The sequence below is a fragment of the Pleurodeles waltl genome, unplaced genomic scaffold (assembly GCF_031143425.1).
Source record: "Pleurodeles waltl isolate 20211129_DDA unplaced genomic scaffold, aPleWal1.hap1.20221129 scaffold_39, whole genome shotgun sequence".
NCBI lineage: Eukaryota > Metazoa > Chordata > Amphibia > Caudata > Salamandridae > Pleurodeles > Pleurodeles waltl.
Genome location: NW_027150097.1, coordinates 8,661,202 through 8,683,044, shown reverse-complemented (window position 1 = coordinate 8,683,044; position 21,843 = coordinate 8,661,202). Strand labels below are relative to the sequence as shown.

At 45.8% G+C, this 21,843-nt stretch overlaps 6 non-coding genes across 6 annotated transcripts; all 6 read right to left on the bottom strand.

The window, feature by feature from the left end:
• Window positions 1–1,022: 1,022 nt before the first annotated feature.
• Window positions 1,023–1,105, bottom strand: TRNAL-CAG (transfer RNA leucine (anticodon CAG)). The gene has a single exon. It is a non-coding gene; the product is annotated as a tRNA-Leu (tRNA).
• A 1,131-nt stretch (window positions 1,106–2,236) lies between these two features.
• On the bottom strand, window positions 2,237–2,319 carry TRNAL-CAG (transfer RNA leucine (anticodon CAG)). Its single transcript has one exon. It is a non-coding gene; the product is annotated as a tRNA-Leu (tRNA).
• A 1,978-nt stretch (window positions 2,320–4,297) lies between these two features.
• TRNAL-CAG (transfer RNA leucine (anticodon CAG)) lies at window positions 4,298–4,380 on the bottom strand. The gene has a single exon. It is a non-coding gene; the product is annotated as a tRNA-Leu (tRNA).
• Window positions 4,381–10,365: 5,985 nt separating this feature from the next.
• Window positions 10,366–10,448, bottom strand: TRNAL-CAG (transfer RNA leucine (anticodon CAG)). Its single transcript has one exon. It is a non-coding gene; the product is annotated as a tRNA-Leu (tRNA).
• A 1,131-nt stretch (window positions 10,449–11,579) lies between these two features.
• Window positions 11,580–11,662, bottom strand: TRNAL-CAG (transfer RNA leucine (anticodon CAG)). Its single transcript has one exon. It is a non-coding gene; the product is annotated as a tRNA-Leu (tRNA).
• A 2,430-nt stretch (window positions 11,663–14,092) lies between these two features.
• TRNAL-CAG (transfer RNA leucine (anticodon CAG)) lies at window positions 14,093–14,175 on the bottom strand. The gene has a single exon. It is a non-coding gene; the product is annotated as a tRNA-Leu (tRNA).
• Window positions 14,176–21,843: the final 7,668 nt, after the last annotated feature.

Genomic DNA, 21,843 nt, shown 5'->3' with positions numbered 1-21,843 from the left:
CCTGCTCAGGGAAACAGTGGGATCTGAAGCTGATGAAGGAGAGAAGATGGATCATCCTGACAGTGAATCCGGTGGTGACTGCTACTAATTCTCAATCATCGACTACATGGGGTGTGGACATGCAGAAGTTTGAGCCAGTGCACATGGCCGGTGGTGACTGCTACTAATTCTCAATCATCTACTACAAGGGGTGTGGACATGCAGAATTTGGAGCCAGTTCAAGATTCAGATGAGGAGGTGCCTGGCTCCATACCAATCAACTCAGTGCCTCTGAGACAAGGACTTGAACGGTACAGTTTGAGTCCTCGACTGCCATGCTCAACGCGGCTGCAAGGATTCGGGGTGGATTGACTGAATGTGGCATTTCTTGTTGTGTACTATTCTTGGATACTGGATTAGTATAGTATCTTTTTTTTTAGCAGCTATGTTTGTTTTGTATTGGTTAAGGAGAAATGTTGTGTTCGTCATGGGCACGCCTATGATGCACACCAAGGGAGGTAGGGAGTGTTAGTCTCCTCCGAGTTTTGGAGTTGGATGGTAGGCGCGGTGACGTGGAACCGGAGAGAATAAAAGGTAGGGGAAGGTGTTCCTCGTGGCCAAAGACTCCATATTATTCTTTGTGTATTTATCAAAACTTATCTGCAAAACAGGCACTGTGTGTGCACGACGCAACACACCCCTCCCATGCCCTGAATACAGAAGTTAAAAACCAGCTGTGATTGGGACGCAGGGGACCCTGGTGCCACTGAACCTTCTGCACTGTGAACCTGCTGAACTATTGACAGCTGCGCTCTTGATATGTAGGGTCGAAACCTTTATCTCTGCCCCTCTATCACGATTTGTTGAAGATGCTGTGATTTCCCGCTTTACCGATTTACTGCGATTTAGCCAACTTCAGGAAATTAGTGCAAGCAACGGACATTAGATCTTATCGATAATTTACAGAAACTGTTGACATTGTTTTTGATACGGGTGCTTGGAAAAAAAAAGTCCAAAAATGTATCCACCTCGCAAAATACACTTGTCAGAAGTGGGATTCGAACCCATGCCTCCAAAGGAGACTGCGATCTGAACGCAGCGCCTTAGACCACTCGGCCATCCTGACACACTTGTCACTGCACTGATGGCTCAATTTCCAGCTTATAGACCAAAATGAGTGCCATGTACTGAGTGAATGTTGTTTAATGTCCTCTGTATTTTCAATTCCAGATCTTACTGCTCAGGGAAACAGTGGGATCTGAAGCTGATGAAGGAGAGAGGATGGATCATCCTGACAATGGATCCGGTGGTGACTGCTACTAATTCTCAATCATCTACTACATGGGGTGTGGACATGCTGAATTTTGAGCCAGTGCACATGGCCGGTGGTGACTGCTACTAATTCTCAATCATCTACTACAGGGGGTGTGGACATGCAGAATTTGGAGCCAGTTCAAGATTCAGATCAGGAGGTGCCTGGCTCCATACCAATCAACTCAGTGCCTCTGAGACAAGGACTTGAACGGTACAGTTTGAGTCCTCGACCGTCATGCTCAACGCGGCTGCAAGGATTCGGGGTGGATTGACTGAATGTGGCATTTCTTGTTGTGTACTATTCTTGTATACTGGTTTAGTATAGTATCTTTTTTTTGAGCAGCTATGTTTGTTTTGTATTGGTTAAGGAGAAATGTTGTGTTCGTCATGGGCACGCCTATGATGCACACCAAGGGAGGTAGGGAGTGGTAGTCTCCCCCGAGTTTTGGAGTTGGATGGTAGGCGCGGTGACGTGGAACCGGAGAGAATAAAAGGTAAGAGAAGGTGTTCCTCGTGGCCAATGACTCTATATTATTCTCTGTGTATTTATTAAAACTTATCTGTGAAACAGGCACTGTGTGTGCACGATGCAACACACCCCTCCCATGCCCTGAATACAGAAGTTAAAAACCAGCTGTGATTGGGACGCAGGGGACCCTGGTGCCACTGAACCTTCTGCACTGTGAACCTGCTGAACTATTGACAGCTGAGCTTTTGATATGTAGGGTCGAAACCTTTATCTCTGCCCCTCTATCACGATTTGTTGAAGATGCTGTGATTTCCTGCTTTACCGATTTACTGCGATTTAGCCAACTTCAGGCAATTAGTGCAAGCAACGGACAATAGATCTTATCGATAATTTACAGAAACTGTTGACATTGTTTTTGATAAGGGTGCTTGGAAAAAAAAAGTCCAAAAATGTATCCACCTCGCACAAGACACTTGTCAGAAGTGGGATTCGAACCCACGCCTCCAAAGGAGACTGTGACCTGAACGCAGCGCCTTAGACCACTCGGCCATCCTGACACTGCACTGATGCCTCAATTTCCAGCTTATAAACCAAAATGAGTGCCATGTACTGAGTGAATGTTGTTTAATGTCCTCTGTATTTTCAATTCCAGACCTTCCTGCTCAGGGAAACAGTGGGATCTGAAGCTGATGAAGAAGAAAGGATGGATCATCCTGACAGTGGATCCGGTGGTGACTGCTACTAATTCTCAATCATCTATTACAGGGGGTGTGGACATGCAGAATTTGGAGCCAGTTCAAGATTCAGATCAGGAGGTGCCTGGCTACATACCAATCAACTCAGTGCCCCTGAGACAAGGATTTGAATGGTACAGTTTGAGTCCTCGACCACCATGCTCAACGTGGCTGCAAGGATTCGGGGTGGATTGACTGAGTGTGGTATTTCTTGTTGTGTACTATTCTTGTATGCTGGATTAGTATAGGATCTTTTTTTTGAGCAGCTATGTCTGTTTTGTATTGGTTAAGGAGAAATGTTGTGTTCGTCATGGGCACGCCCATGATGCACACCAAGGGAGGTAGAGAGTGTTAGTAAAAGGTAGGGGAAGGTGTTCCTCGTGGCCAAAGACTCTATCACGATTTGTTGAAGATGCTGTGATTTCCCGCTTTACCAATTTACTGCGATTTAGCCAACTTCAGGAAATTAGTGCAAGCAACGGACAATAGATCTTATCGATAATTTACAGAAACTGTTGACATTGTTTTTGATAAGGGTGCTTGGTAAAAAAAATTCCAAAAATGTATCCACCTCGCAAAAGACACTTGTCAGAAGTGGGATTTGAACCCAGGCCTCCAAAGGAGACTGTGACCTGAATGCACCGCCGTAAACCACTCGGCCATCCTAACACTCTTCACACCTTGCTCATTGCTCAATTTCGAGCGTATAAACCAAAATGAGTGCCATGTACTGAGTGAATGTTTTTTAATGTCCTCTGTATTTTCAATTCCAGACCTTCCTGCTCAGGGAAACAGTGGGATCTGAAGCTGATGAAGGAGAGAGGATGGATCATCCTGACAGTGGATCCGGTGGTGACTGCTACTAATTCTCAATCATCTACTACATGGGGTGTGGACATGCTGAATTTTGAGCCAGTGCACATGGCCGGTGGTGACTGCTACTAATTCTCAATCATCTACTACAGGGGGTGTGGACATGCAGAATTTGGAGCCAGTTCAAGATTCAGATCAGGAGGTGCCTGGCTCCATACCAATCAACTCAGTGCCTCTGAGACAAGGACTTGAACGGTACAGTTTGTGTCCTCGACCGCCATGCTCAACGCGGCTGCAAGGATTCGGGGTGGATTGACTGAATGTGGCATTTCTTGTTGTGTACTATTCTTGTATAATGGATTAGTATAGTATCTTTTTTTTTGAGCAGCTATGTTTGTTTTGTATTGGTTAAGGAGAAATGTTGTGTTCGTCATGGGCACGCCTCTGATGCACACCAAGGGAGGTAGGGAGTGTTAGTCTCCCCCGAGTTTTGGAGTTGGATGGTAGGCGCGGTGACGTGGAACCGGAGAGAATAAAAGGTCAGGGAAGGTGTTCCTCGTGGCCAATGACTCTATATTATTCTCTGTGTATTTATTAAAACTTATCTGCGAAACAGGCACCGTGTGTGCACGATGCATCACACCCCTCCCATGCCCTGAATACAGAAGTTAAAAACCAGCTGTGATTGGGACGCAGGGGACCCTGGTGCCACTGAACCTTCTGCACTGTGAACCTGCTGAACTATTGACAGCTGCGCTCTTGATATGTAGGGTCGAAACCTTTATCTCTGCCCCTCTATCACAATTTGTTGAAGATGCTGTGATTTCCCGCTTTACCGATTTACTGCGATTTAGCCAACTTCAGGAAATTAGTGCAAGCAACGGACAATAGATCTTATCAATAATTTACAGAAACTGTTGACATTGTTTTTGATACGGGTGCTTGGAAAAAAAAAGTCCAAAAATGTATCCACCTCGCAAAAGACACTTGTCAGAAGTGGGATTCGAACCCACGCCTCCTAAGGAGACTGCGACCTGAACGCAGCACCTTAGACCACTCGGCCATCCTGACACTCTTGACACTACACTGATGGCTCAATTTCCAGCTTATAAACCAAAATGAGTGCCATGTACTGAGTGAATGTTGTTTAATGTCCTCTGTATTTTCAATTCCAGACCTTCCTGCTCAGGGAAACAGTGGGATCTGAAGCTGATGAAGGAGAGAGGATGGATAATCCTGACAGTGGATCCGGTGGTGACTGCTACTAATTCTCAATCATCTACTACATGGGGTGTGGACATGCTGAATTTTGAGCCAGTGCACATGGCCGGTGGTGACTGCTACTAATTCTCAATCATCTACTACAGGGGATGTGGACATACAGAATTTGGAGCCAGTTCAAGATTCAGATCAGGAGGTGCCTGGCTCCATACCAATCAACTCAGTGCCTCTGAGACAAGGACTTGAACGGTACAGTTCTCGACTGCCATGCTCAACGCGGCTGCAAGGATTCGGGGTGGATTGACTGAATGTGGCATTTCTTGTTGTGTACCATTCTTGTATACTGGATTAGTATAGTATCTTTTTTTTGAGCAGCTATGTTTGTTTTGTATTGGTTAAGGAGAAATGTTGTGTTCGTCATGGGCACGCCTATGATGCACACCAAGGGAGGTAGGGAGTGTTAGTCTCCCCCGAGTTTTGGAGTTGGATGGTAGGCGCAGTGACGTGGAACTGGAGAGAATAAAAGGTCAGGGAAGGTGTTCCTCGTGGCCAATGACTCTATATTATTCTCTGTGTATTTATTAAAACTTATCTGCGAAACAGGCACCGTGTGTGCACGATGCAACACACCCCTCCCATGCCCTGAATATAGAAGTTAAAAACCAGCTGTGATTGGGACGCAGGGGACCCTGGTGCCACTGAACCTTCTGCACTGTGAACCTGCTGAACTATTGACAGCTGCGCTCTTGATATGTAGGGTCGAAACCTTCATCTCTGCCCCTCTATCACGATTTGTTGAAGATGCTGTGATTTCCCGCTTAACCGATTTACTGCGATTTAGCCAACTTCAGGAAATTAGTGCAAGCAACGGACAATAGATCTTATCGATAATTTACAGAAACTGTTGACATTCTTTTTGACACAGGTGCTTGGAAAAAAAAAGTTCAAAAATGTATCCACTTCGCAAAAGACCCTTGTCAGAAGTGGGATTCGAACCCACGCCTCCAAAGGAGACAGCAACCTGAACGCAGCGCCTTAGACAACTCGCCCACCCTGACACTCTTGACACTGCACTGAAGGCTCAATTTCCAGCTTATAAACCAAAATGAGTGCCATGTACTGAGTGAATGTTGTTTAATATCCTATGTATTTTCAATTCCAGACCTTCCTGCTCAGGTAAACAGTGGGATCTGAAGCTGATGAAGGAGAGAGGATGGATCATCCTGACAGTGGATCCGGTGGTGACTGCTACCAATTCTCAATCATCTACTACATGGGGAGTGGACATGCTGAATTTTGAACCAGTGCACATGGCCGGTGGTGACTGCTACTAATTCTCAATCATCTACTACAGGGGGTGTGGACATGCAGAATTTGGAGCCAGTTCAAGATTCAGATCAGGAGGTGCCTGGCTCCATACCAATCAACTCAGTGCCTCTGAGACAAGGACTTGAACGGTACAGTTTGAGTCCTCGACCGCCATGCTCAATGCGGCTGCAAGGATTCGGGGTGGATTGACTGAATGTGGCATTTCTTGTTGTGTACTATTCTTGTATACTGGTTTAGTATAGTATCTTTTTTTTGAGCAGCTATGTTTGTTTTGTATTGGTTAAGGAGAAATGTTGTGTTCGTCATGGGCACGCCTATGATGCACACCAAGGGAGGTAGGGAGTGTTAGTCTCCCCCGAGTTTTGGAGTTGGATGGTAGGCGTGGTGACGTGGAACCGGAGAGAATAAAAGGTCAGGGAAGGTGTTCCTCGTGGCCAATGACTCTATATTATTCTCTGTGTATTTATTAAAACTTATCTGCGAAACAGGCACCATGTGTGCACGATGCAACACACCCCTCCCATGGCCTGAATACAGAAGTTAAAAACCAGCTGTGATTGGGACGCAGGGGACCCTGGTGCCACTGAACCTTCTGCACTGTGAACCTGCTGAACTATTGACAGATGCGCTCTTGATATGTAGGGTCGAAACCTTTATCTCTGCCCCTCTATCACGATTTGTTGAAGATGCTGTGATTTCCCGCTTTACCGATTTACTGCGATTTAGCCAACTTCAGGAAATTAGTGCAAGCAACGGACAATAGATCTTATCGATAATTTACAGAAACTGTTGACATTGTTTTTGATACGGGTGCTTGGAAAAAAAAAGTCAAAAAATGTATCCACCTCGCAAAAGACACTTGTTAGGAGTAGGGTTTGAACCCACGTTTCCAAGGGAGACTGCGACCTGAACCCAGAACCTTAGACCACCTGGCCATGCTGACACTCTTGACACCAGACAGATGGCTCAATTTCCAGCTTATAAACCAAAATGAGTGCCATGTACTGAGTGAATTTTATTTAATGTCCTCTGTATTTTCAATTCCAGACCTTCCTGCTCAGGGAAACAGTGGGATCTGAAGCTGATGAAGAAGAGAGGATGGATCATCCTGACAGTGAATCCGGTGGTGACTGCTACTAATTCTCAATCATCGACTACATGGGGTGTGGACATACAGAAGTTTGAGCCACTGCACATGGCCGGTGGTGACTGCTACTAGTTCTCAATCATCTACTACAAGGGGTGTGGACATGCAGAATTTGGAGCCAGTTCAAGATTCAGATCAGGAGGTGCCTGGCTCCATACCAATCAACTCAGTGCCTCTGAGACAAGGACTTGAACGGTACAGTTTGAGTCCTCAACCGCCATGCTCAACGCGGCTGCAAGGATTCGGGGTGGATTGACTAAATGTGGCATTTCTTGTTGTGTACTATTCTTGTATACTGGATTAGTATAGTATCTTTTTTTTGAGCAGCTATGTTTGTTTTGTATTGGTTAAGGAGAAATGTTCTGTTCGTCATGGGCACGCCTATGATGCACACCAAGGTAGGTAGGGACTGTTAGTCTCCCCCGAGTTTTGGAGTTGGATGGTAGGCGCGGTGACGTGGAACCGAAGAGAATAAAAGGTCAGGGAAGGTGTTCCTCGTGGCCAATGACTCTATATTATTCTCTGTGTATTTATTAAAACTTATCTGCGAAACAGGCACCGTGTGTGCACGATGCAACACACCCCTCCCATGCCCTGAATCCAGAAGTTAAAAACCAGCTGTGATTGGGACGCAGGGGACCCTGGTGCCACTGAACCTTCTGCACTGTGAACCTGCTGAACTATTGACAGCTGCGCTCTTGATATGTAGGGTCGAAACCTTTATCTCTGCCCCTCTATCACGATTTGTTGAAGATGCTGTGATTTCCCGCTTTACCGATTTACTGCGATTTAGCCAACTTCAGGAAATTAGTGCAAGCAACGGACAATAGATCTTATCGATAATTTACAGAAACTGTTGACATTGTTTTTGATACAGGTGCTTGGAAAAAAAAAGTCAAAAAATGTATCCACCTCGCAAAAGACACTTGTCAGAAGTGGGATTTGAACCGACGCCTCCAAAGGAGACTGCGACTTGAACACAGCACCTTAGACCACTCGGCCATCCTGACACTCTTGACACTGCACTGATGGCTCAATTTCCAGGTTATAAACCAAAATGAGTGCCATGTACTGAGTGAATGTTGTTTAATATCCTCTGTATTTTCAATTCCAGACCTTCCTGCTCAGGGAAACAGTGGGATCTGAAGCTGATGAAGGAGAGAGGATGGATCATCCTGACAGTGGATCCGGTGGTGACTGCTACCAATTCTCAATCATCTACTACATGGGGTGTGGACATGCTGAATTTCGAGCCAGTGCACATGGCCGGTGGTGACTGCTACTAATTCTCAATCATCTACTACAGGGAGTGTGGACATGCAGAATTTGGAGCCAGTTCAAGATTCAGATCAGGAGGTGCCTGGCTCCATACCAATCAACTCAGTGCCTCTGAGACAAGGACTTGAATGGTACAGTTTGAGTCCTCGACCGCCATGCTCAACGCGGCTGCAAGGATTCGGGGTGGATTGACTGAATGTGGCATTTCTTGTTGTGTACTATTCTTGTATACTGGATTAGTATAGTATCTTTTTTTTGAGCAGCTATGTTTGTTTTGTATTGGTTAAGGAGAAATGTTGTGTTCGTCATGGGCACGCCTATGATGCACACCAAGGGAGAAAGGGAGTGTTAGTCTCCCCCGAGTTTTGGAGTTGGATGGTAGGCGCGGTGACGTGGAACCGGAGAGAATAAAAGGTCAGGGAAGGTGTTCCTCGTGGCCAATGACTCTATATTATTCTCTGTGTATTTATTAAAACTTATCTGCGAAACAGGCACCGTGTGTGCACGATGCAACACACCCCTCCCATGCCCTGAATACAGAAGTTAAAAACCAGCTGTGATTGGGACGCAGGGGACCCTGGTGCCACTGAACCTTCTGCACTGTGAACCTGCTGAACTATTGACAGCTGCGCTCTTGATATGTAGGGTCGAAACCTTTATCTCTGCCTCTCTATCACGATTTGTTGAAGATGCTGTGATTTCCCGCTTTACCGATTTACTGCGATTTAGCCAACTTCAGGAAATTAGTGCAAGCAACGGACAATAGATCTTATCGATAATTTACAGAAACTGTTGACACTGTTTTTGATACAGGTGCTTGGAAAAAAAAAGTCCAAAAATGTATCCACCTCGCAAAAGACACTTGTCAGAAGTGGGATTCGAACCCATGCCTCCAAAGGAGACTGTGACCTGAACGCAACACCTTAGACCACTCAGCCATCCTGACACTCTTGACACTGCACTGATGGCTCAATTTCCAGCTTATAAACCAAAATGAGTGCCATGTACTGAGTGAATGTTATTTAATGTCCTCTGTATTTTCAATTCCAGACCTTCCTGCTCAGGGAAACAGTGGGATCTGAAGCTGATGAAGGAGAGAGGATGGATCATCCTGACAGTGGACCCTGTGGTGACTGCTACTAATTCTCAATCATCTACTACATGGGGTGTGGACTTGCAGAATTTTGAGCCAGTGCATATGGCCGGTGGTGACTGCTACTAATTCTCAATCATCTACTACAGGGGGTGTGGAGATGCAGAATTTGGAGCCAGTTCAAGATTCAGATCAGGAGGTGCCTGGCTCCATACCAATCAACTCAGTGCCTCTGAGACAAGGACTTGAACAGTACAGTTTGAGTCCTCCACCGCCATGCTCAACGCAGCTGCAAGGATTAGGGGTGGATTGACTGAATGTGGTATTTATTGTTGTGTACTATTCTTGTATACTGGATTAGTATAGTATCTTTTTTTTGAGCAGCTATGTTTGTTTTGTATTGGTTAAGGAGAAATGTTGTGTTCGTCATGGGCACGCAAATGATGCACACCAAGGGAGGTAGGGAGTGTTAGTCTCCCCCGAGTTTTGGAGTTGGATGCTAGGTGCGGTGATGTGGAATCGGAGAGAATAAAAGGTAGGGGAAGGTGTTCCTCGTGGCCAAAGACTCCATATTGTTCTTTGTGTATTTATTAAAACTTCTCTGCAAAACAAGCACTGTGTGTGCACGACGCAACACCCCCACCCCTCCCATCCCCTGAATACAGAAGTTAAAAACCAGCTGTGATTGGGACGCAGGGGACCCTGGTGCCACTGAACCTTCGGCACTGTGAACCTGCTGAACTATTGACAGCTGTGCTTTTGATATGTAGGGTCGAAACCTTTATCTCGGCCCCTCTATCACGATTTGTTGAAGATGCTGTGATTTCCTGCTTTACCGATTTACTGCGATTTAGCCAACTTCAGGCAATTAGTGCAAGCAACGGACAATAGACCTTATCGATAATTTACAGAAACTGTTGACATTGTTTTTGATACAGGTGCTTGGAAAAAAAAAGTCCAAAAATGTATCCACCTCGCAAAAGTCACTTGTCAGAAGTGGGATTCGAACCCACGCCTCCAAAGGGGACTGCAACCTGAACGCAGCGCCTTAGACCACTCGGCCATCCTGACACTCTTGACACTGCACTGATGGCTCAATTTCCAGCTTATAAACCAAAATGAGTGCCATGTACTGAGTGAATGTTGTTTAATATCCTCTGTATTTTCAATTCCAGACCTTCCTGCTCAGGGAAACAGTGGGATCTGAAGCTGATGAAGGAGAGAGGATGGATCATCCTGCCAGTGGATCCGGTGGTGACTGCTACCAATTCTCAATCATCTACTACATGGGGTGTGGCCATGCTGAGTTTTGAGCCAGTGCACATGGCCGGTGGTGACTGCTACTAATTCTCAATCATCTACTACAGGGGGTGTGGACATGCAGAATTTGGAGCCAGTTCAAGATTCAGATCAGGAGGTGCCTGGCTCCATACCAATCAACTCAGTGCCTCTGAGACAAGGACTTGAACAGTACAGTTTGAGTCCTCGACCGCCATGCTCAACGCGGCTGCAGGGATTCGGGGTGGATTGACTGAATGTGGCATTTCTTGTTGTGTACTATTCTTGTATACTGGTTTAGTATAGTATCTTTTTTTTTAGCAGCTATGTTTGTTTTGTATTGGTTTAGGAGAAATGTTGTGTTCGTCATGGGCACGCCTCTGATGCACACCAAGGGAGGTAGGGAGTGTTAGTCTCCACCGAGTTTTGGAGTTGAATGGTAGGCGCAGTGACGTGGAACCGGAGTGAATAAAAGGTAGGGGAAGGTATTCCTCGTGGCCAAAGACTCCATATTATTCTTTGTGTATTTATTAAAACTTATCTGCAAAACAGGCACTGTGTGTGCACGACGCAACACACCCCTCCCATGCCCTGAATACAGAAGTTAAAAACCAGCTGTGATTGGGACGCAGGGGACCCTGGTGCCACTGAACCTTCTGCACTGTGAACCTGCTGAACTATTGACAGCTGCGCTCTTGATATGTAGGGTCGAAACCTTTATCTCTGCTCCTCTATCACGATTTGTTGAAGATGCTGTGATTTCCCGCTTTTCCAATTTACTGCGATTTAGCCAACTTCAGGAAATTAGTGCAAGCAACGGACAATAGATCTTATCGATAATTTACAGAAACTGTTGACATTGTTTTTGATACGGGTGCTTGGAAAAAAAAAGTCCAAAAATGTATCCACCTCGCAAAAGACACTTGTCAGAAGTGGGATTCGAACCCATGCCTCCAAAGGAGACTGCGACCTGAACGCAGCGCCTTAGACCACTCGGCCATCCTGACACTCTTGACACTGCACTGATGGCTCAATTTCCAGCTTATAAACCAAAATGAGTGCCATGTACTGAGTGAATGTTGTTTATTGATCTCTGTATTTTCAATTCCAGACCTTACTGCTCAGGGAAACAGTGGGATCTGAAGCTGATGAAGGAGGGAGGATGGATCATCCTGACAGTGGATCCGGTGGTGACTGCTACTAATTCTCAATCATCTACTACATGGGGTTGGACATGCTTAATTTTGAGCCAGTGCACATGGCCGGTGGTGACTGCTACTAATTCTCAATCATCTACTACATGGGGTGTGGACATGCTGAATTTTGAGCCAGTGCACATGGCCGGTGGTGACTGCTACTAATTCTCAATCATCTACTACAGGGAGTGTGGGCATGCAGAATTTGGAGCCAGTTCAAGATTCAGATCAGGAGGTGTCTGGCTCCATACCAATGAACTCAGTGCCTCTGAGACAAGGACTTGAACGGTACAGTTTGAGTCCTCGACCGCCATGCTCAACGGGGCTGCAAGGATTCGGGGAGGATTAACTGAATGTGGCATTTCTTGTTGTGTACTATTCTTGTATAATGGTTTAGTATAGTATCTTTTTTTTGAGCAGCTATGTTTGTTTTGTCTTGGTTAAGGAGAAATGTTGTGTTCGTCATGGGCACCCCTATGATGCACACCAAGGGAGGTAGGGAGTGTTAGTCTCCCCCGAGTTTTGGAGTTGGATGGTAGGCGCGGTGACGTGGAACCGGAGTGAATAAAAGGTAGGGGAAGGTGTTCCTCGTGGCCAAAGACTCCATATTATTCTTTGTGTATTTATTAAAACTTCTCTGCAAAACAGGCACTGTGTGTGCACGACGCAACACCCCCACCCCTCCCATCCCCTGAATACAGAAGTTAAAAAACAGCTGTGATTGGGACGCAGGGGACCCTGGTGCCACTGAACCTTCGGCACTGTGAACCTGCTGAACTATTGACAGCTGTGCTTTTGATATGTAGGGTCGAAACCTTTATCTCGGCCACCCTATCACGATTTGTTGAAGATGCTGTGATTTCCTGCTTTACCGATTTAATGCGATTTAGCCAACTTCAGGCAATTAGTGCAAGCAACGGACAATAGATCTTATCGATAATTTACAGAAACTGTTGACATTGTTTTTGATAAGGGTGCTTGGAAAAAAAAAGTCCAAAAATGTATTCACCTCGCAAAAGACACTTGTCAGAAGTGGGGTTTGAACCCACATCATCATGGGAGACTGTGACCTGAACGCAGCACCTTAGACCACCTGGACATCCTGACACTCTTGACACCAGACTGATGGCTCAATTTCCAGCTTATAAACCAAAATGAGTGCCATGTACTGAGTGAATGTTATTTAATGTCCTCTGTATTTTCAATTCCAGACCTTCCTGCTCAGGGAAACAGTGGGATCTGAAGCTGATGAAGGAGAGAGGATGGATCATCCTGACAGTGGACCCTGTGGTGACTGCTACTAATTCTCAATCATCTACTACATGTGGTGTCGACATGCAGAATTTTGAGCCAGTGCATATGGCCGGTGGTGACTGCTACTAATTCTCAATCATCTACTACAGGGGGTGTGGACATGCAGAATTTGGAGCCAGGTCAGGATTCAGATCAGGAGGTGCCTGGCTCCATACCAATCAACTCAGTGCCTCTGAGACAAGGACTTGAACGGTACAGTTTGAGTCCTCGACCGCCATGCTCAACGCGGCTGCAAGGATTCGGGGTGGATTGACTGAATGTGGTATTTATTGTTGTGTACTATTCTTGTATACTGGATTAGTATAGTATCTTTTTTTTGAGCAGCTATGTTTGTTTTGTATTGGTTAAGGAGAAATGTTGTGTTCGTCATGGGCACGCCCATGATGCACACCAAGGGAGGTAGGGAGTGTTAGTCTCCCCCGAGTTTTGGAGTTGGATGGTAGGTGCGGTGATGTGGAATCGGAGAGAATAAAAGGTAGGGGAAGGTGTTCCTCGTGGCCAAAGACTCCATATTATTCTTTGTGTATTTATTAAAACTTATCTGCAAAACAGCCACTGTGTGTGCACGACGCAACACCCCCAGCCCTCCCATCCCCTGAATACAGAAGTTAAAAACCAGCTGTGATTGGGACGCAGGGGACCCTGGTGCCACTGAACCTTCTGCACTGTGAACCTGCTGAACTATTGACAGCTGCGCTTTTGATATGTAGGGTCGAAACCTTTATCTCGGCCCCTCTATCACGATTTGTTGAAGATGCTGTGATTTCCTGCTTTACCGATTTACTGTGATTTAGCCAACTTCAAGCAATTAGTGCAAGCAACGGAAAATAGTTCTTATCGATAATTTACAGAAACTGTTGACATTGTTTTTGATACGGTGCTTGGGAAAAAAAAGTCCAAAAATGTATCCACCTCACAAAATACACTTGTCAGAAGTGGGATTTGAACCCACACCTCCAAGGGAGGCTGCGACCTGAACGCAGTGCCTTAGACCACTCGGCCATCCTGACACTCTTCACACCTTGCTCAAGGATCAATTTCGAGCGTATAAACCAAAATGAGTGCCATGTACTGAGTGAATGTTGTTTAATGTCCTCTGTATTTTCAATTCCAGACCTTCCTGCACAGGGAAACAGTGGGATCTGAAGGTGATGAAGGAGAGAGGATGGATCATCCTGACAGTGAATCCGGTGGTGACTGCTACTAATTCTCAATCATCGACTATATGGGGTGTGGACATGCAGAAGTTTGAGCCAGTGCACATGGCCGGTGGTGACTGCTACTAATTCTCAATCATCTACTACAGGGGGTGTGGACATGCAGAATTTGGAGCCAGTTCAAGATTCAGATCAGGAGGTGCCTGGCTCCATACCAATCAACTCAGTGCCTCTGAGACAAGGACTTGAACGGTACAGTTTGAGTCCTCGACCGCCATGCTCAACGCGGCTGCAAGGATTCGGGGTGGATTGACTGAATGTGGCATTTCTTGTTGTGTACTATTCATGTATACTGGATTAGTATAGTATCTTTTTTTTGAGCAGCTATGTTTGTTTTGAATTGGTTAAGGAGAAATGTTGTGTTTGTCATGGGCACGCCTATGATGCACACCAAGGGAGGTAGGGAGTGTTAGTCTCCCCCGAGTTTTGGAGTTGGATGGTAGGCGCGGTGACGTGGAACCAGAGAGAATAAAAGGTCAGGGAAGGTGTTCCTCATGGCCAATGACTCTATATTATTCTCTGTGTATTTATTAAAACTTATCTGCGAAACAGGCACCGTGTGTGCACGATGCAACACACCCCTCCCATGCCCTGAATACAGAAGTTAAAAACCAGCTGTGATTGGGACGCAGGGGACCCTGGTGCCACTGAACCTTCTGCACTGTGAACCTGCTGAACTATTGACAGCTGCGCTCTTGATATGTAGGGTCGAAACCTTTATCTCTGCCCCTCTATCACGATTTGTTGAAGATGCTGTGATTTCCCGCTTTACCGATTTACTGCGATTTAGCCAACTTCAGGAAATTAGTGTAAGCAACGGACAATAGATCTTATCGATAATTTACAGAAACTGTTGACACTGTTTTTGATACAGGTGCTTGGAAAAAAAAAGTCCAAAAATGTATCCACCTCGCAAAAGACACTTGTAAGAAGTGGGATTCGAACCCACGCCTCCAAAAGAGACTGTAACCCGAACGCAGCGCCTTAGACCACTCAGCCAGCCTGACACTCTTGACACTGCACTGATGGCTCAATTTCCAGCTTAAAAACCAAAATGAGTGCCATGTACTGAGTGAATGTTGTTTAATATCCTCTGTATTTTAAATTCCAGACCGTCCTGCTCAGGGAAACAGTGGGATCTGAAGCTGATGAAGGAGAGAGGATGGATCATCCTGACAGTGGATCCGGTGGTGACTGCTACCAATTCTCAATCATCTACTACATGGGGTGTGGACATGCTGAATTTTGAGCCAGTGCACATGGCCGGTGGTGACTGCTACTAATTTTCAATCATCTACTACAGGGGGTGTGGACATGCAGAATTTGGAGCCAGTTCAAGATTCAGATCAGGAGGTGCCTGGCTCCATACCAATCAACTCAGTGCCTCTGAGACAAGGACTTGAACGGTACAGTTTGAGTCCTCGACCGCCATGCTCAACGTGGCTGCAAGGATTCGGGGTGGATTGACTGAATGTGGCATTTCTTGTTGTGTACTATTCTTGTATACTGGTTTAGTATAGTATCTTTTTTTTGAGCAGCTATGTTTGTTTTGTATTGGTTAAGGAGAAATGTTGTGTTCGTCATGGGCACGCCTATGATGCACACCAAGGGAGGTAGGGAGTGTTAGTCTCCCCCGAGTTTTGGAGTTGGATGGTAGGCGTGGTGACGTGGAACCGGAGAGAATAAAAGTTCAGGGAAGGTGTTCCTCGTGGCCAATGACTCTATATTATTCTCTGTGTATTTATTAAAACTTATCTGCGAAACAGGCACTGTGTGTGCACGATGCAACACACCCCTCCCATGCCCTGAATACAGAAGTTAAAAACCAGCTGTGATTGGGACGCAGGGGACCCTGGTGCCACTGAACCTTCTGCACTGTGAACCTGCTGAACTATTGACAGCTGTGCTTTTGATATGTAGGGTCGAAACCTTTATCTCGGCCCCTCTATCACGATTTGTTGAAGATGCTGTGATTTCCTGCTTTACCGATTTACTGCGATTTAGCCAACTTCAGGCAATTAGTGCAAGCAACGGACAATAGATCTTATCGATAATTTACAGAAACTGTTGACATTGTTTTTGATACGGTGCTTGGGAAAAAAAAGTCCAAAAATGTATCCACCTCACAAAATACACTTGTCAGAAGTGGGATTTGAACCCACACCTCCAAGGGAGGCTACGACCTGAACGCAGCGCCTTAGACCACTCGGCCATCCTGACACTCTTCACACCTCACTCAAGGATCAATTTCGAGCGTATAAACCAAAATGAGTGCCATGTACTGAGTGAATGTTGTTTAATGTCCTCTGTATTTTCAATTCCAGACCTTCCTGCACAGGGAAACAGTGGGATCTGAAGCTGATGAAGGAGAGAGGATGGATCATCCTGACAGTGAATCCGGTGGTGACTGCTACTAATTCTCAATCATCGACTACATGGGGTGTGGATATGCAGAAGTTTGAGTCAGTGCACATGGCCGGTGGTGACTGCTACTAATTCTCAATCATCTACTACAGGGGGTGTGGACATGCAGAATTTGGAGCCAGTTCAAGATTCAGATCATGAGGTGCCTGGCTCCATACCAATCAACTCAGTGCCTCTGAGACAAGGACTTGAACGGTACAGTTTGAGACCTCGACCTCCATGCTCAACGTGGCTGCAAGGATTCGGGGTGGATTGACTGAATGTGGCATTTCTTGTTGTGTATTATTCTTGTATACTGGTTTAGTATAGTATCTTTTTTTGAGCAGCTATGTTTGTTTTGTATTGGTTAAGGAGAAATGTTGTGTTCGTCATGGGCACGCCTATGATGCACACCAAGGGAGGTAGGGAGTGTTAGTCTCCCCCGAGTTTTGGAGTTGGATCGTAGGCGTGGTGACGTGGAACCGGAGAGAATAAAAGTTCAGGGAAGGTGTTCCTCGTGGCCAATGACTCTATATTATTCTCTGTGTATTTATTAAAACTTATCTGCGAAACAGGCACTGTGTGTGCACGATGCAACACACCCCTCCCATGCCCTGAATACAGAAGTTAAAACCAGCTGTGATTGGGACGCAGGGGACCCTGGTGCCACTGAACCTTCTGCACTGTGAACCTGCTGAACTATTGACAGCTGTGCTTTTGATATGTAGGGTCGAAACCTTTATCTCGGCCCCTCTATCACGATTTGTTGAAGATGCTGTGATTTCCTGCTTTACCGATTTACTGCGATTTAGCCAACTTCAGGCAATTAGTGCAAGCAACGGACAATAGATCTTATCGATAATTTACAGAAACTGTTGACATTGTTTTTGATACGGTGCTTGGGAAAAAAAAGTCCAAAAATTTATCCACCTCACAAAATACACTTGTCAGAAGTGGGATTTGAACCCACATCTCCAAGGGAGGCTACGACCTGAACGCAGCGCCTTAGACCACTCGGCCATCCTGACACTCTTCAAACCTCGCTCAAGGATCAATTTCGAGCGTATAAACCAAAATGAGTGCCATGTACTGAGTGAATGTTGTTTAATGTCCTCTGTATTTTCAATTCCAGACCTTCCTGCACAGGGAAACAGTGGGATCTGAAGCTGATGAAGGAGAGAGGATGGATCATCCTGACAGTGAATCCGGTGGTGACTGCTACTAATTCTCAATCATCGACTACATGGGGTGTGGATATGCAGAAGTTTGAGCCAGTGCACATGGCCGGTGGTGACTGCTACTAATTCTCAATCATCTACTACAGGGGGTGTGGACATGCAGAATTTGGAGCCAGTTCAAGATTCAGATCAGGAGGTGTCTGGCTCCATACCAATCAACTCAGTGCCTCTGAGACAAGGACTTGAACGGTACAGTTTGAGTCCTCAACCGCCATGCTCAAGGCGGCTGCAAGGATTCGGGGTGGATTGACTGAATGTGGTATTTATTGTTGTGTACTATTCTTGTATACTGGATTAGTATAGTATCTTTTTTTTGAGCAGCTATGTTTGTTTTGTAATGGTTAAGGAGAAATGTTGTGTTCGTCATGGGCACGCCCATGATGCACACCAAGGGAGGTAGGGAGTGTTAGTCTCCCCCGAGTTTTGGAGTTGGATGGTAGGTGCGGTGATGTGGAATCGGAGAGAATAAAAGGTAGGGGAAGGTGTTCCTCGTGGCCAAAGACTCCATATTATTCTTTGTGTATTTATTAAAACTTATCTGCAAAACAGGCACTGTGTGTGCACGACGCAACACCCCCACCCCTCCCATCCCCTGAATACAGAAGTTAAAAACCAGCTGTGATTGGGACGCAGGGGGCCCTCGTGCCACTGAACCTTCTGCACTGTGAACCTGCTGAACTATTGACAGCTGCGCTCTTGATATGTAGGGTCGAAACCTTTATCTCTGCCCCTCTATCACGATTTGTTGAAGATGCTGTGATTTCCCGCTTTACCGATTTACTGCGATTTAGCCAACTTCAGGAAATTAGTGCAAGCAACGGACAATAGATCTTATCGATAATTTACAGAAACTGTTGACACTGTTTTTGATACAGGTGCTTGGAAACAAAAAGTCCAAAAATGTATCCACCTCGCAAAAGACACTTGTCAGAAGTGGGATTCGAACCCACGCCTCCAAAAGAGACTGTAACCTGAACGCAGCGCCTTAGACCACTCGGCCATCCTGACACTGCACTGATGGCTCACTTTCCAGCTTAAAAACCAAAATGAGTGCCATGTACTGAGTGAATGTTGTTTAATATCCTCTGTATTTTCAATTCCAGACCTTCCTGCTCAGGGAAACAGTGGGATCTGAAGCTGATGAAGGAGAGAGGATGGATCATCCTGACAGTGGATCCGGTGGTGACTGCTACCAATTCTCAATCATCTACTACATGGGGTGTGGACATACTGAATTTTGAGCCAGTGCACATGGCCAGTGGTGACTGCTACTAATTCTCAATCATCTACTACAGGGGGTGTGGACATGCAGAATTTGGAGCCAGTTCAAGATTCAGATCAGGAGGTGCCTGGCTCCATACCAATCAACTCAGTGCCTCTGAGACAAGGACTTGAACGGTACAGTTTGAGTCCTCGACCGCCATGCTCAACGTGGCTGCAAGGATTCGGGGTGGATTGACTGAATGTGGCATTTCTTGTTGTGTACTATTCTTGTATACTGGTTTAGTATAGTATCTTTTTTTTGAGCAGCTATGTTTGTTTTGTATTGGTTAAGGAGAAATGTTGTGTTCGTCATGGGCACGCCTATGATGCACACCAAGGGAGGTAGGGAGTGTTAGTCTCCCCCGAGTTTTGGAGTTGGATGGTAGGCGTCGTGACGTGGAATCGGAGAGAATAAAAGGTCAGGGAAGGTGTTCCTCGTGGCCAATGACTCTATATTATTCTCTGTGTATTTATTAAAACTTATCTGCGAAACAGGCACTGTGTGTGCACGATGCAACACACCCCTCCCATGCCCTGAATACAGAAGTTAAAAACCAGCTGTGATTGGGACGCAGGGGACCCTGGTGCCACTGAACCTTCGGTACTGTGAACCTGCTGAACTATTGACAGCTGTGCTTTTGATATGTAGGGTCGAAACCTTTATCTCGGCCCCTCTATCACGATTTGTTGAAGATGCTGTGATTTCCTGCTTTACCGATTTACTGCGATTTAGCCAACTTCAGGCAATTAGTGCAAGCAACGGACAATAGATCTTATCGATAATTTACAGAAACTGTTGACATTGTTTTTGATAAGGGTGCTTGGAAAAAAAAAGTCCAAAAATGTAGCCACCTCGCAAAAGACACTTGTCAGAAGTGGGGTTTGAACCCAGGTCTCCAAGGGAGACAGTGACCTGAATGCAGCACCTTAGACCACTCGGCCATCCTGACACTCTTGACACCAGACTGATGGCTCAATTTCCAGCTTATAAACCAAAATGAGTGCCATGTACTGAGTGAATGTTATTTAATGTCCTCTGTATTTTCAATTCCAGACCTTCCTGCTCAGGGAAACAGTGGGATCTGAAGCTGATGAAGGAGAGAGGATGGATCATCCTGACAGTGGACCCTGTGGGGACTGCTACTAATTCTCAATCATCTACTACATGGGGTGTGGACTTGCAGAATTTTGAGCCAGTGCATATGGCCGGTGGTGACTCCTACTAATTCTCAATCATCTACTACAGGGGGTGTGGACAATCAGAATTTGGAGCCAGTTCAAGATTCAGATCAGGAGGTTCCTGGCTCCATACCAATCAACTCAGTGCCTCTGAGACAAGGACTTGAACGGTACAGTTTGAGTCCTCGACCGCCATGCTCAACGCGGCTGCAAGGATTTGGGGTGGATTGACTGAATGTGGTATTTATTGTTGTCTACTATTCTTGTATACTGGATTAGTATAGTATCTTTTTTTTGAGCAGCTATGTTTGTTTTGTATTGGTTAAGGAGAAATGTTGTGTTCGTCATGGGCACGTCCATGATGCACACCAAGGGAGGTAGGGAGTGTTAGTCTCCCCCGAGTTTTGGAGTTGGATGGTAGGTGCGGTGATGTGGAATCGGAGAGAATAAAAGGTAGGGGAAGGTGTTCCTCGTGGCCAAAGACTCCATATTATTCTTTGTGTATTTATTAAAACTTCTCTGCAAAACAGGCACTGTGTGTGCACGACGCAACACCCCCACCCCTCCCATCCTCTGAATACAGAAGTTAAAAACCAGCTGTGATTGGGACGCAGGGGACCCTGGTGCCACTGAACCTTCTGCACTGTGAACCTGCTGAACTATTGACAGCTGCGCTCTTGATATGGAGGGTCGAAACCTTTATCTCTGCCCCTCTATCACGATTTGTTGAAGATGCTGTGATTTCCCGCTTTACCGATTTACTGCGATTTAGCCAACTTCAGGAAATTAGTGCAAGCAACGGGTAATAGATCTTATCGATAATTTACAGAAGCTGTTGACATTGTTTTTGATACAGGTGCTTGGAAAAAAAAAGTCCAAAAATGTATCCACCTCGCAAAAGACAGTTGTCAGAAGTGGGATTCGAACCCACGCCTCCAAAGGAGACTGCGACCTGAACGCAGTGCCTTAGACCACTCAGACATCCTGACACTCTTGACACTGCACTGAAGGCTCAATTTCCAGCTTATAAACCAAAATGAGTGCCATGTACTGAGTGAATGTTGTTTAATATCCTCTGTATTTTCAATTCTAGACCTTCCTGCTCAGGGAAACAGTGGGATCTGAAGCTGATGAAGGAGAGAGGATGGATCATCCTGACAGTGGATCCGGTGGTGACTGCTACCAATTCTCAATCATCTACTACATGGGGTGTGGACATGCTGAATTTTGAGCCAGTGCACATGGCCGGTGGTGACTGCTACTAATTCTCAATCATCTACTACAGGGGGTGTGGACATGCAGAATTTGGAGCCAGTTCAAGATTCAGATCAGGAGGTGCCTGGCTCCATACCAATCAACTCAGTGCCTCTGAGACAAG